Here is a 9,876-nt window from a genome sequence, read left to right on the forward strand (position 1 = left end):
TAATAACTTGTCAAATTGTTTTATCTAATTCTTCGTTTAAAAAACTAAAAAGACGTATAATATTAAATGTACATATTAATAAATAGCGCAACAGTATGTTATTTAAACACTATGATGCCTTTTCTTCCGCGAAAAGACTTTTTACACGCGTTATATTATTTTAAAGCCGGTTCTTTCAAAGTAAGCAGCTCCCCGCTGAATGGCGGGAGCTTCAGGAAGGAAAACCTTCGCTGTTTGCAGGCATGTTATTCGGCAGAAGTTTCGTCATGTAGACATTAATATCCTCTCTCCTGCGTGTGACGCGCGCAAAAATTTATACCAGACGTAAAAATATATACATGTACAGTAGCGTATACGAAAGCGAACCACACCGAGCTACAAATGTCGCGGGGAGATTCCGCCGCGTAAAACGACGGTCTCTCCCAAGATTTATTCCGCCGTGTCTCTGCTTTAACACACAGGTCAACTTGCGTCTCGAAACCAAACGTACCCGATATTTTGCGACGGCGTCTGGATACATCTTGAATATTATTGAGATTAAAAATATCGGCATAGTTTTCGTGTAGTTTTGGACGGACAAAAAAAAATACATAATTCATATTTAAATTTATTTTCTCTCACGTTCATTTAACTCGACAGATATTTATGGCTCATTTTAATCGATGTTTAAAGCACTGCTAAAGAAAAGATGTCTATAAATTTTATTTGTGATAAAATTCGTACATGTTTGATCAATTTCTTCTGTCGATATGCCTGCAACTCTTGTCCATGTTTTTTATCTGATTTTTATTACGAACGATAGTCACTCTTATTCGAATTATATTCAATGGTGAGTTTGAAGTATTTGACATTGGTAAAAATCGGAAAAACGACACGAATTTATTTCGAGGAAATTGCTTGTTGTCAATAAAAACGTATTCAAAGCGAAAAGACGGTATATTTGTCTGCTCGCTTGTTCAGCTTGCTTGTAATTGGTTTTGAATTCGGGAAATAGGATCTCGTCGGATACGATTGGGATTTTTGATGTTTTTCGTTAGATTTCTTTATTTCTGTTTTAATATTTATATTTATATTCTACGATGCATCCATTTCAAGCAAGGTATTTTTTTTTTTTATTTCAATTATACGCGTCAATATGCATAGCTGACGTGGTTGTTACATCTACGCGACCAGCAAGAAATTTCTATAACGGATAAAGTTACCGCTGAGTTTTAATGGGTTCGTAAAAGCGATTAGCTGCAAGTTATTTTAATAGCATTTAACTTTCCTTGAAAACGATAAAAATTGCATCAGTACTTGATGGCACGTATAGACTTAAATATTTTCACTTAAATGTTTTTAAGAAAACGAGAGACAGAAAAGTCAATTTTTTCTTGGTTTATTTTATTTATAAAAAAGGCAATTTATATTTCGTACTATGCTAATAGAAATTACGGAGGGGGGGAGGGAATTTTTCCGACTGATGTAAATACAGTCAGAAATCATACACACGCGTGTTGCCTCAATCGAGATGGAGGATACTCGAAAATCGAAGTAACGTAAAAACGTTTCAACGAACGGTTTCCCCTTTTCTCCTTTTTGAGTGCCATCCTAACATATCTTCGCTCGAGGACCTTTGTCGTGTATCTCGAGGACCTGAGGCTATCCGCCGCATTGTGTCGCGGATTTTCCGCCCCCATCTCGAAAAATGCCTCCCACGATTTACGACTATCGAAACCCGCGTCTCTGCCAGAATCATCCTTTGCTTGGCAGTCCTATTCAATAATTCAACATTCTCGCAGCAAGCAATAATATGTCATTATATGGAGAAAAAAAACGGATACATATTATAATATAAATATAAAAAAAATATTTAATAAAAATTTTATTTTATAGAATTCATTTCTCTGAGATACAGCGGGTTTTATTAAATTTTTTCAATGTGTAGTGATTAAAAACAAATATTTTTTTTTATAATTTTACATTTAAATCCATATCGTTTTTAAATAAGAAAAATCGATTAATCTTCGAATAACGAACACTGAATCAATTTTGATCCATAGTAAAAATTATTTTATACGCATATTGCAGAATAAAACTGTAATAAATTTTAATGTTATATATATATATATATATATATATATTTTATTTTTATAAATACTTTTTTTTAACATTAGAGGCAGATTTTTCTTTATTTAAATAAAATTTTGAAATTTACATACATTAAATTCTTAGATCAAAAAATGTTAAAGTTTTATAAAAATAGATACTAAATTAAGTTTTATATCTTTTTATATCTTTTAATAATAAAATATTTAATTAAATAGATAATTAAAAAAATGAAGAATAGAACACACAGAATAGTACTTTTCCCGGATACTTGAATCAATAAAAGATAAGAAGCTAACACACATACATATAAATATAATTGTTTATGATAATATTTCTTTAAACGTACATTATTATTTCCTCTCATTTTACCACTCTTTATACATTGACATTCTTATTGCTTCGCGATCTCGCGTTAGGGACGTTATTCCAGTCAACGCGAGGGACAAAAAGAGAATTGAAGCCGTTGGTTTCTTTCGGTGTCTATTCTTCTTTCGCGAGACTCAACGACGACGATGCAATATCCTTCTCGCGTGGCATTCCTGTCGGGCTTCTTTCTTCCTCGTTTCAGATAGATTGGCTCCCGGCACGTATTCGAATTTTCCATGCCGAATCGCCCGAGACTTCTCTTACAGGAATTTCCACTCCCCTTTGCCCTCTCTCTTCTGTTCTTCCTCTTTCGTTATAGACGTAAGGTATGCAGGTCGGATTATCGGGAAATTTCCGTTTCGAAAACTTCGCAAACACGTGATGTGCATGTTTGTATGAGCATCAGAAGGATTAGATTATTAATATTAAATGTGAGAATCTCATCTCTAATACCGCGATATTAATTTTCAATTTTTCTTTTTTTTTTAAAAAAAAAAGAAAGAAAAGGGAAGAAAGAGGGGCAAATAATCTTTTATTTGATATTTTATTAGTCTAATTATGTGATGATAACAAATTCTCATATAAACATAAATCGCGATCTTACGTAAAGAAAGACGTACGTATCTTTAGAAATGCATTGTTGACAGGTTCTTGGAATAAACTCGTGCGTTCTCATTCTTGAGATGTATATGAGGAGCAAAAAGTATATTGAACTACGGAATGGATAAACTTAGATGGAGAGAAGTTTAACGTCTCTCGTTGCGATATCGATGTTATTTCTGAAATTTCCTTGTACATTATACGCGGTAGAGTATGGAACGTTCTGAGTAAATAAATGGAAAAGGATGTATGTAATTCGTAGTTGTGTTCTCGATATCCGTGAGGCAAAATTGTTCACAAGTGTTGTCGCAATTTTTCACTATCGTATATTGAACAACAAAGTTTGCTGTTTGTAGATGCATTTTTAGATTCTCTCGAATAATGCATTTCTTCGAGCTCAACTGAGTCAATTGAGTCGTTTTTTGATAAAAAAGCTGCGAATATGAGACATGAAAGTACTGTACATGAAGCGTGAAATTGACGTAGAAAAATCTTGCATTCTTCTTTAAGTTAAAATAACCTTTTAACAGATTCTTTAAAAGATGGTGCTTCAACGTTGCTTTATAAGTTCTTTAATTAAAGATTTTTTTCTAAAGATAAAGCGTTAAAGTTCCATGTCTCGTATTACCAGCGCGAACGTTAACAAGAGCTAAAGATGATCCTCGTTTATACCATAAAATAATTTTGTCTGTTCCACAAAGTTGACAAAAGAAGAGCGATCATAAAACTTTGTCCATCTACAAGGAAAATGAGTTTTCTATAGGATTTCAGTTTTATAACAAAGAGAGTCGCACGCAACGTATTCGTCGTAAATTTGCAAAGAGAAAAATCGAAGATATAAACGTGTGTGTTCTTTTTCTCTTCTCCAGTTCTTCGCCAAATTTATTAGAAAATGATCTGAACGTACACATCTTTCCACAGCTCTTTTTATCCACGTTCCTTATACAAGAGATAGATCTTAAAAGTCTTTTCGCAAGTTTTGCCGGTGCTATTTCATCGATATTGCCAAAGCATTAAAGTTCTTTTCACTGAAAAAATATATTAGCTTTCCAATATAATTTTTTTTTATATTTTGCGACGAGAAAAACATTATATCAGTTTAAAAATCTTAAATAATTCATAATATTATGTTACAATATAAATATATCTATAAAATAATAGAAAATAATAAAGAGATGGATGGATAGATAAATCGAAATATATAAAAGAGGCATAAAATGATTGATGAATAGAGTTTGATATCGATTGCACTTAAAATCAGATGCATTTTGGGATTTCAATATTTTTGTAACCCTTATCATTGGCTTACCGTCGAGCACAAGCGAGACTAATAAATACCCTATAAATACCCTTCTCATTTTTTATCGCGCATAATGCATTCATACATAATCCACAGTAAAGCGGCTATTTCTCAATCAGAAGGGAATCTTTTTTCCAAGTCGCAGATAGCCACTGGGAGCTCCATTATTGTTATCTGCGAAGGTAAAGGGGAGAGCCGTTCGTCGACATGGCAAGTTTGCGATATTCATCTGCCCCGTATATATATATATATATATATATATATATATATATATATATATATATATATATACCGTGTTGAAAGAAATTAATCTCTGCCTTTTGTCGTCGCGCGATCGCAATTTTATGGAGGATGCAGGAGGCTTGCTCGAGCGACGTAATTATAGCGAAAGTACAGCAACGAGGGAATGAATTTTGGTTTTAGTGGAAAATTCTATATCCTCATTTCCTCCTTTCCTTTTTTCCATTTTTCTCTCCTCTCTCTCTCTCTCTCTCTCTTTCTCTCTCCATTATACCTCCACTTTGACTGCAGATGCTTTCCGCCGGATGTGGTCCAATGTTCGAGGATATAAGACCGCTGCCCAACTACATTGGGAGTTTGTCTTCGTGCGTTTGATATCGCGGTGAACCAAACAGGAATCCCGGATGCGTGTGGTATTTCTGTGTAAGGTTAGACACAGCAGAGGGCTTAACGTGCCAGCGAAATGTCATTGTTAATGGATCGAGCTCGCGTTTCCCGGGAAAGTGGAAACCGACGCGACACGGTAGACGAGATGTAATTTCATTATTAATCTCGTTGCTTGCGAAAGGGAGGGGAAGAAATCACGACATATGACGATGCATTCCGAAGCCTCCTCCGGTAGCTTGAATCGTGCTTTAATCTTCATCCAGTTCCTCCCTGCTTTACACTCAGGCTCAAATATTGATTAGAGATTGAACTATTCTTTTCTTAAATGATGTTAGATCGCCGTAACAATAGATAATTAAATGGCGGACTTATATATAACAAGCTTCTTTGAGAAAATAAATGTTACACAATCTATCTATGTAGGCCGATTGATGTGAAGAAATTCGATAACGTGTCGTTCGCGAAACGGCTCGTACAAGCGATAACGTATCGAAACGAAAAGGGGAAAGAGCGCTTGTAAGAGGAAGTTTCGCCGCGCTTTTCAAGACAGGGCGTATCACTTACGGCAGCCGAAACTGCCGTTGAAGGCAATCCCGGGGGCGCCTCTCGGAGGCAATACGGAGGGAGTCGCGTCTCACGACAAATTAAGTTAATCGGAAGGAACCAATTTTTCTTCGGGAAGTACTGCGGCAGTACTTGCGGACGACGCGATGCCTTCCCGAATCAATACTTCACTCGTCGCGAGAGAAGCCTCCAGTTGCAACGCCGCAAAGCGGCTTAGCGTCACTTCGGCGTCACTTCATATTTATGATGTTTAAGAGCGCGTTCCTTCTCGTATACTTTAGCGAGCGGACTTAACGAGAATCACTATCTTCTTAAACTTCATTAAACTCATTTGTAATATCTCTCAAGTTGTAATTAACAGTGTAAACCAGAGGTATATATTAACAAATTTCGCCATATGAGGTAAATTAGTGACACACCTCGACATACTAAAGTAAATATAATAATTCTGGGATGAATTTGTATTTTATAAATTTCTTGCAAAATTGAAAGATAAATACTTAAATTTTTATTTCATTAATAAATGAAAAAGTAGAGAATAGGAAAAATAAATACCAAATATAATCGCCTGAGATAAATACAAAATGTGTCGATAAGGTTTCGATGTTATTTCGTATTAGGGATGTGGCTCAAAAATTGGCGCAATTTACTTTCCCATTCACGTTTATGCATTAACATCTCGCGAAGGGGATGACATATTTTGCGCGCTATCGTCGACTGCGAAACTTTTCGTTGAATTTCTATCGAATGTTGCTGCAGACGCTTAAAAAAGTTCCGGTTATAACTAACTCTTTTAAAACGGAAACTCGGATTGGAAAGTTCAACCACGTAAAAGATGTCGCATCGAGTTAAGTTGCGCGATAAACGGCAAACACTATCAGGATTTTTCATTCAAACCGCGTCATGCTTTACGATTCTGGTCGATAATAAACCGATAGCGTTTCTAAGCTTTAAAAAATGAAGGGAATTTATTATCTCTATTAAGTATTGCTAATCAAGTATTGCAACTTATTCAGGATTAACTTTTTCAATATTGAATTAATTTTCCCGTAAAAAAAGGTCGCAGATTTTTTTTGAAATTATTTTTTGGAATATTCTGTATATAAAAAATGTGAGAAGATAACTGAGATATGATCATTTTAAATTAATCAACATCAGCAAATTTAAATGAGTTGCATGATTTAAATCGTCATGTGCTACGTTTTTTAAACATTAATTTTATTTTCATTTACATACAAATCCGACAAAGAACGCGCACACACATGACGGAATACATTAAGAGAAACAATTTTCTACTAAAAAACACACACACAATTATTTCAATTATCTGTGCATGGATGTGAAATAAATATGTGTGCATTAGATTAATAACAATCAATAACAATTACAAAAATCTACTACAAACAAAATATATTAAATAAGTACATAATTGTACATTTATTAAATTGCATAATTAAAGATATATCTGCGTGTAAAAATTCTTGATATCTTATCAAAAACAATTTTATCAAAAAAGCGTTAAATGCGATTTTTCCGCAACAATGAGAACTTGTGGAAACGTGTATTTATTTCCAGAGTAACGCGATTCTCCCGCCAGCTAGCGTTATTTTTATAGCGAGACGCATAGAAGCGCATAGAGGCACAGGAGAGGATGGAAAAGAGTCGTGTTTTTCTATTCGGTAGGCGTACTTTCGCATAGAAAGCGTCGAGTATGGGGTAGCTTACTCGCGCATCGCGAATCCCACGAGATATTTCGTCATCATCGCGATGTGAAAATTCAACATCGACCGCGAAACTAGTGACTTTGGATGTCGCTCGACTCGCGGCTACGAAAACGTCGAGCGATGGCATACGCGGAGAGAGACGTCTCCTCTCTCTCTCTCTCTCTCTCTCTCTCTTTAGTACTACCTGCTCTTATCACCTACGGGAATTCACGCGACGTAAACCGCCATAGAATCATACGATAGTGTCGTAGTCAAACGGAGGGGTTGTTATAAGCGGCCTACACACCACCACGCCCGGTTCTGGCCCGCGAACTAGGGCGGTGCCGTCGCGCCGCGCGGAATCGATATCTGTTCCCTCTTACCGGATTTTATTCAATGGCAAAAAAAAAAAAGAGAGGGGGAGAAAGTGGGATGTCGGGATGAAAAATAAATTTGTGCGGGGCGAGTGAGCGGGCAGGCAGGAAATCCGGAATTCGTTGTCGGCGAATATAATTGATGTATTCCATTTCATGGCTGGTTACCGCGTGACATCACTAACTTAAATTCTAATTTGCAGTATCAAAAAAGCAATATTTTAGAAAATTTGACAAAGCGAACGATATATAAGTCTTTGTATCTTCTTTTTTCACGATTTTAAATACGCATCGATAGATGCCTACACCCGGCATCACGCGCGTACAAAGAAAGAAAGTATATGAGAGCGAATTTCGGCCGCTAATGCATCTTACCGGCATCACCGCTCATTAATTTTAATAAGTTCGCTGTAAAAGATAGAGCGGCCTATACCGAAAATGTAAAAATTGGATTTTCCATTTTAATTGCCGTTTAAATGGCAACATTAATGCTGCTCCGTCAGTGCAATTACGCCGACGTAATTTCCTTAAATCTAATTTTTGTTATCGCGCAGGTGCGAGAAATTAAAGCTTCTAAGGCTGCGCTAAAGTTAAAAAATGTAACTTTTAAAATTATATCTCATTATCTATCTGCTTGAATCGACTTTACCTCATTACGTACATACGCACTCGTGTTTGTATAAAGATTGCTAGCGCGCTCTTACATCGTTACATTACAAATACATATTACAACGTAATTATTTAAATTATGAGAACAAGATGATACAAAGTCCGGCTTATGAGAATCTGCGCCGTCCTATTTAATTCGACTTACACGCGCGTTCTAAATAATTTAATTTTCACGCTATAATTAATTGCGACTTTACAATCGCGTCGCTTTTACAGGATGCGTGCCTTTTATTATGGGCGCACGTCGAAGTCTCTTTATCCGTGCAACGCCCAGAAAAAGGTAGGGTTGCACGTGTGACGAGACTACCAAGATAGGTGCATCGTACCCGCCGTGTTATGATAAAAAGCCGCGTCTTGCGACGGGAGTAAAAAGGGCGTCCCTTACCGGCAAAACAAACACGATGTGTGCGGCAATAAAATGTAAAAGCAACCTTTGCGGCATAAATAGGGCGAAAGAGTATCTAACGGCTTCTCCGGTCGTTCAGCCGAGTGATAACTCTCGTAAATATCTAATAACTTTATTCGAGCATATCTTATTCGTCGAATTACTTCTAGAATCGTTCTAGAATAATAAAAACTTTAAATATTTTATCTAGAATTTTATTACAAGTATATATAATACCCATAAACGCGTTGAATTATTAAGGCATTAACTTTATCAAGAAAATTCTATAGCGTTGACGCAAAATGAATAAAAAAAATATGGAAAACGCGTCAGCGAAAATTCCTTTTCAAAATATATTTCGCATATTCATGTCGCGTTATGAAGAAAAAGGGAAAACGCGTATAATAATACGTACAATAACAGACATTACTTTCGGAATCACCGAGCTCCATCGGTGGCATTATTAACGAGTCTTTCGCCACGCAATCAATATATTGGATTTCTTCGTCAATAATATCAATAACGTCGCCGCCACAAGAGTGTCATTATCCCCATGGAGACGCCCACCGGACATGAATGTCATCGCATAAATCCAGAATCAATTTTTCCGACAAGCCTATCGTACTGATGTCCCTTCAGCAAATAGTTACGTTATTTTTATATTATTACCGGTGTAGCCCGAAGGTTTCCTTTTGATGAGCGGGATGTAATTTTTCATTCTTCATCCTGAAGAGCAATATTATGATGTCAGACAAGAACGGCGAGCGAACATGAAAGAATAATAAAGACCAATCATCTAGGATGCGAAAGATTAAAGAAATCGGACTAGCTACAGACGAAAAGATGTATAAAATCTAATTTTTAAACATGGCTAATTTCATTAAAAATCTCATGGGCAAAAATAATTATAAAAGTTTTACTTTAAATTAAAAATCAATATCTCGATGATACATAACGTGAATAAAGTATATATATATATATATATATATATATATATATATATATATATATATATATATATAAGAAAAAGAGCAGGAAGAATGTATGGTTTTTTAAACAAAATTATTTTATTTAGAATAATTTAAAATTTCATATAAGATTCTAATTGCTTGATCATGCAAAGTAGGTTTCAGTAAAATTATCATCTCTTCCGCGGAGATATAAAGTATTTATGACACGTAGCAAATACAACATAAG

At 35.4% G+C, this 9,876-nt stretch overlaps 1 protein-coding gene across 2 annotated transcripts in view; it reads left to right on the plus strand.

Annotated features, from left to right (window-relative positions):
- Window positions 1–9,876, plus strand: part of LOC126853918 (phospholipid-transporting ATPase IF-like) — a 179,181-nt gene that overhangs the window by 23,862 nt on the left and 145,443 nt on the right. The gene's annotated exons all lie outside the window — the stretch shown is intronic.

The sequence above is a fragment of the Cataglyphis hispanica genome, chromosome 13 (genome assembly GCF_021464435.1).
Source record: "Cataglyphis hispanica isolate Lineage 1 chromosome 13, ULB_Chis1_1.0, whole genome shotgun sequence".
NCBI lineage: Eukaryota > Metazoa > Arthropoda > Insecta > Hymenoptera > Formicidae > Cataglyphis > Cataglyphis hispanica.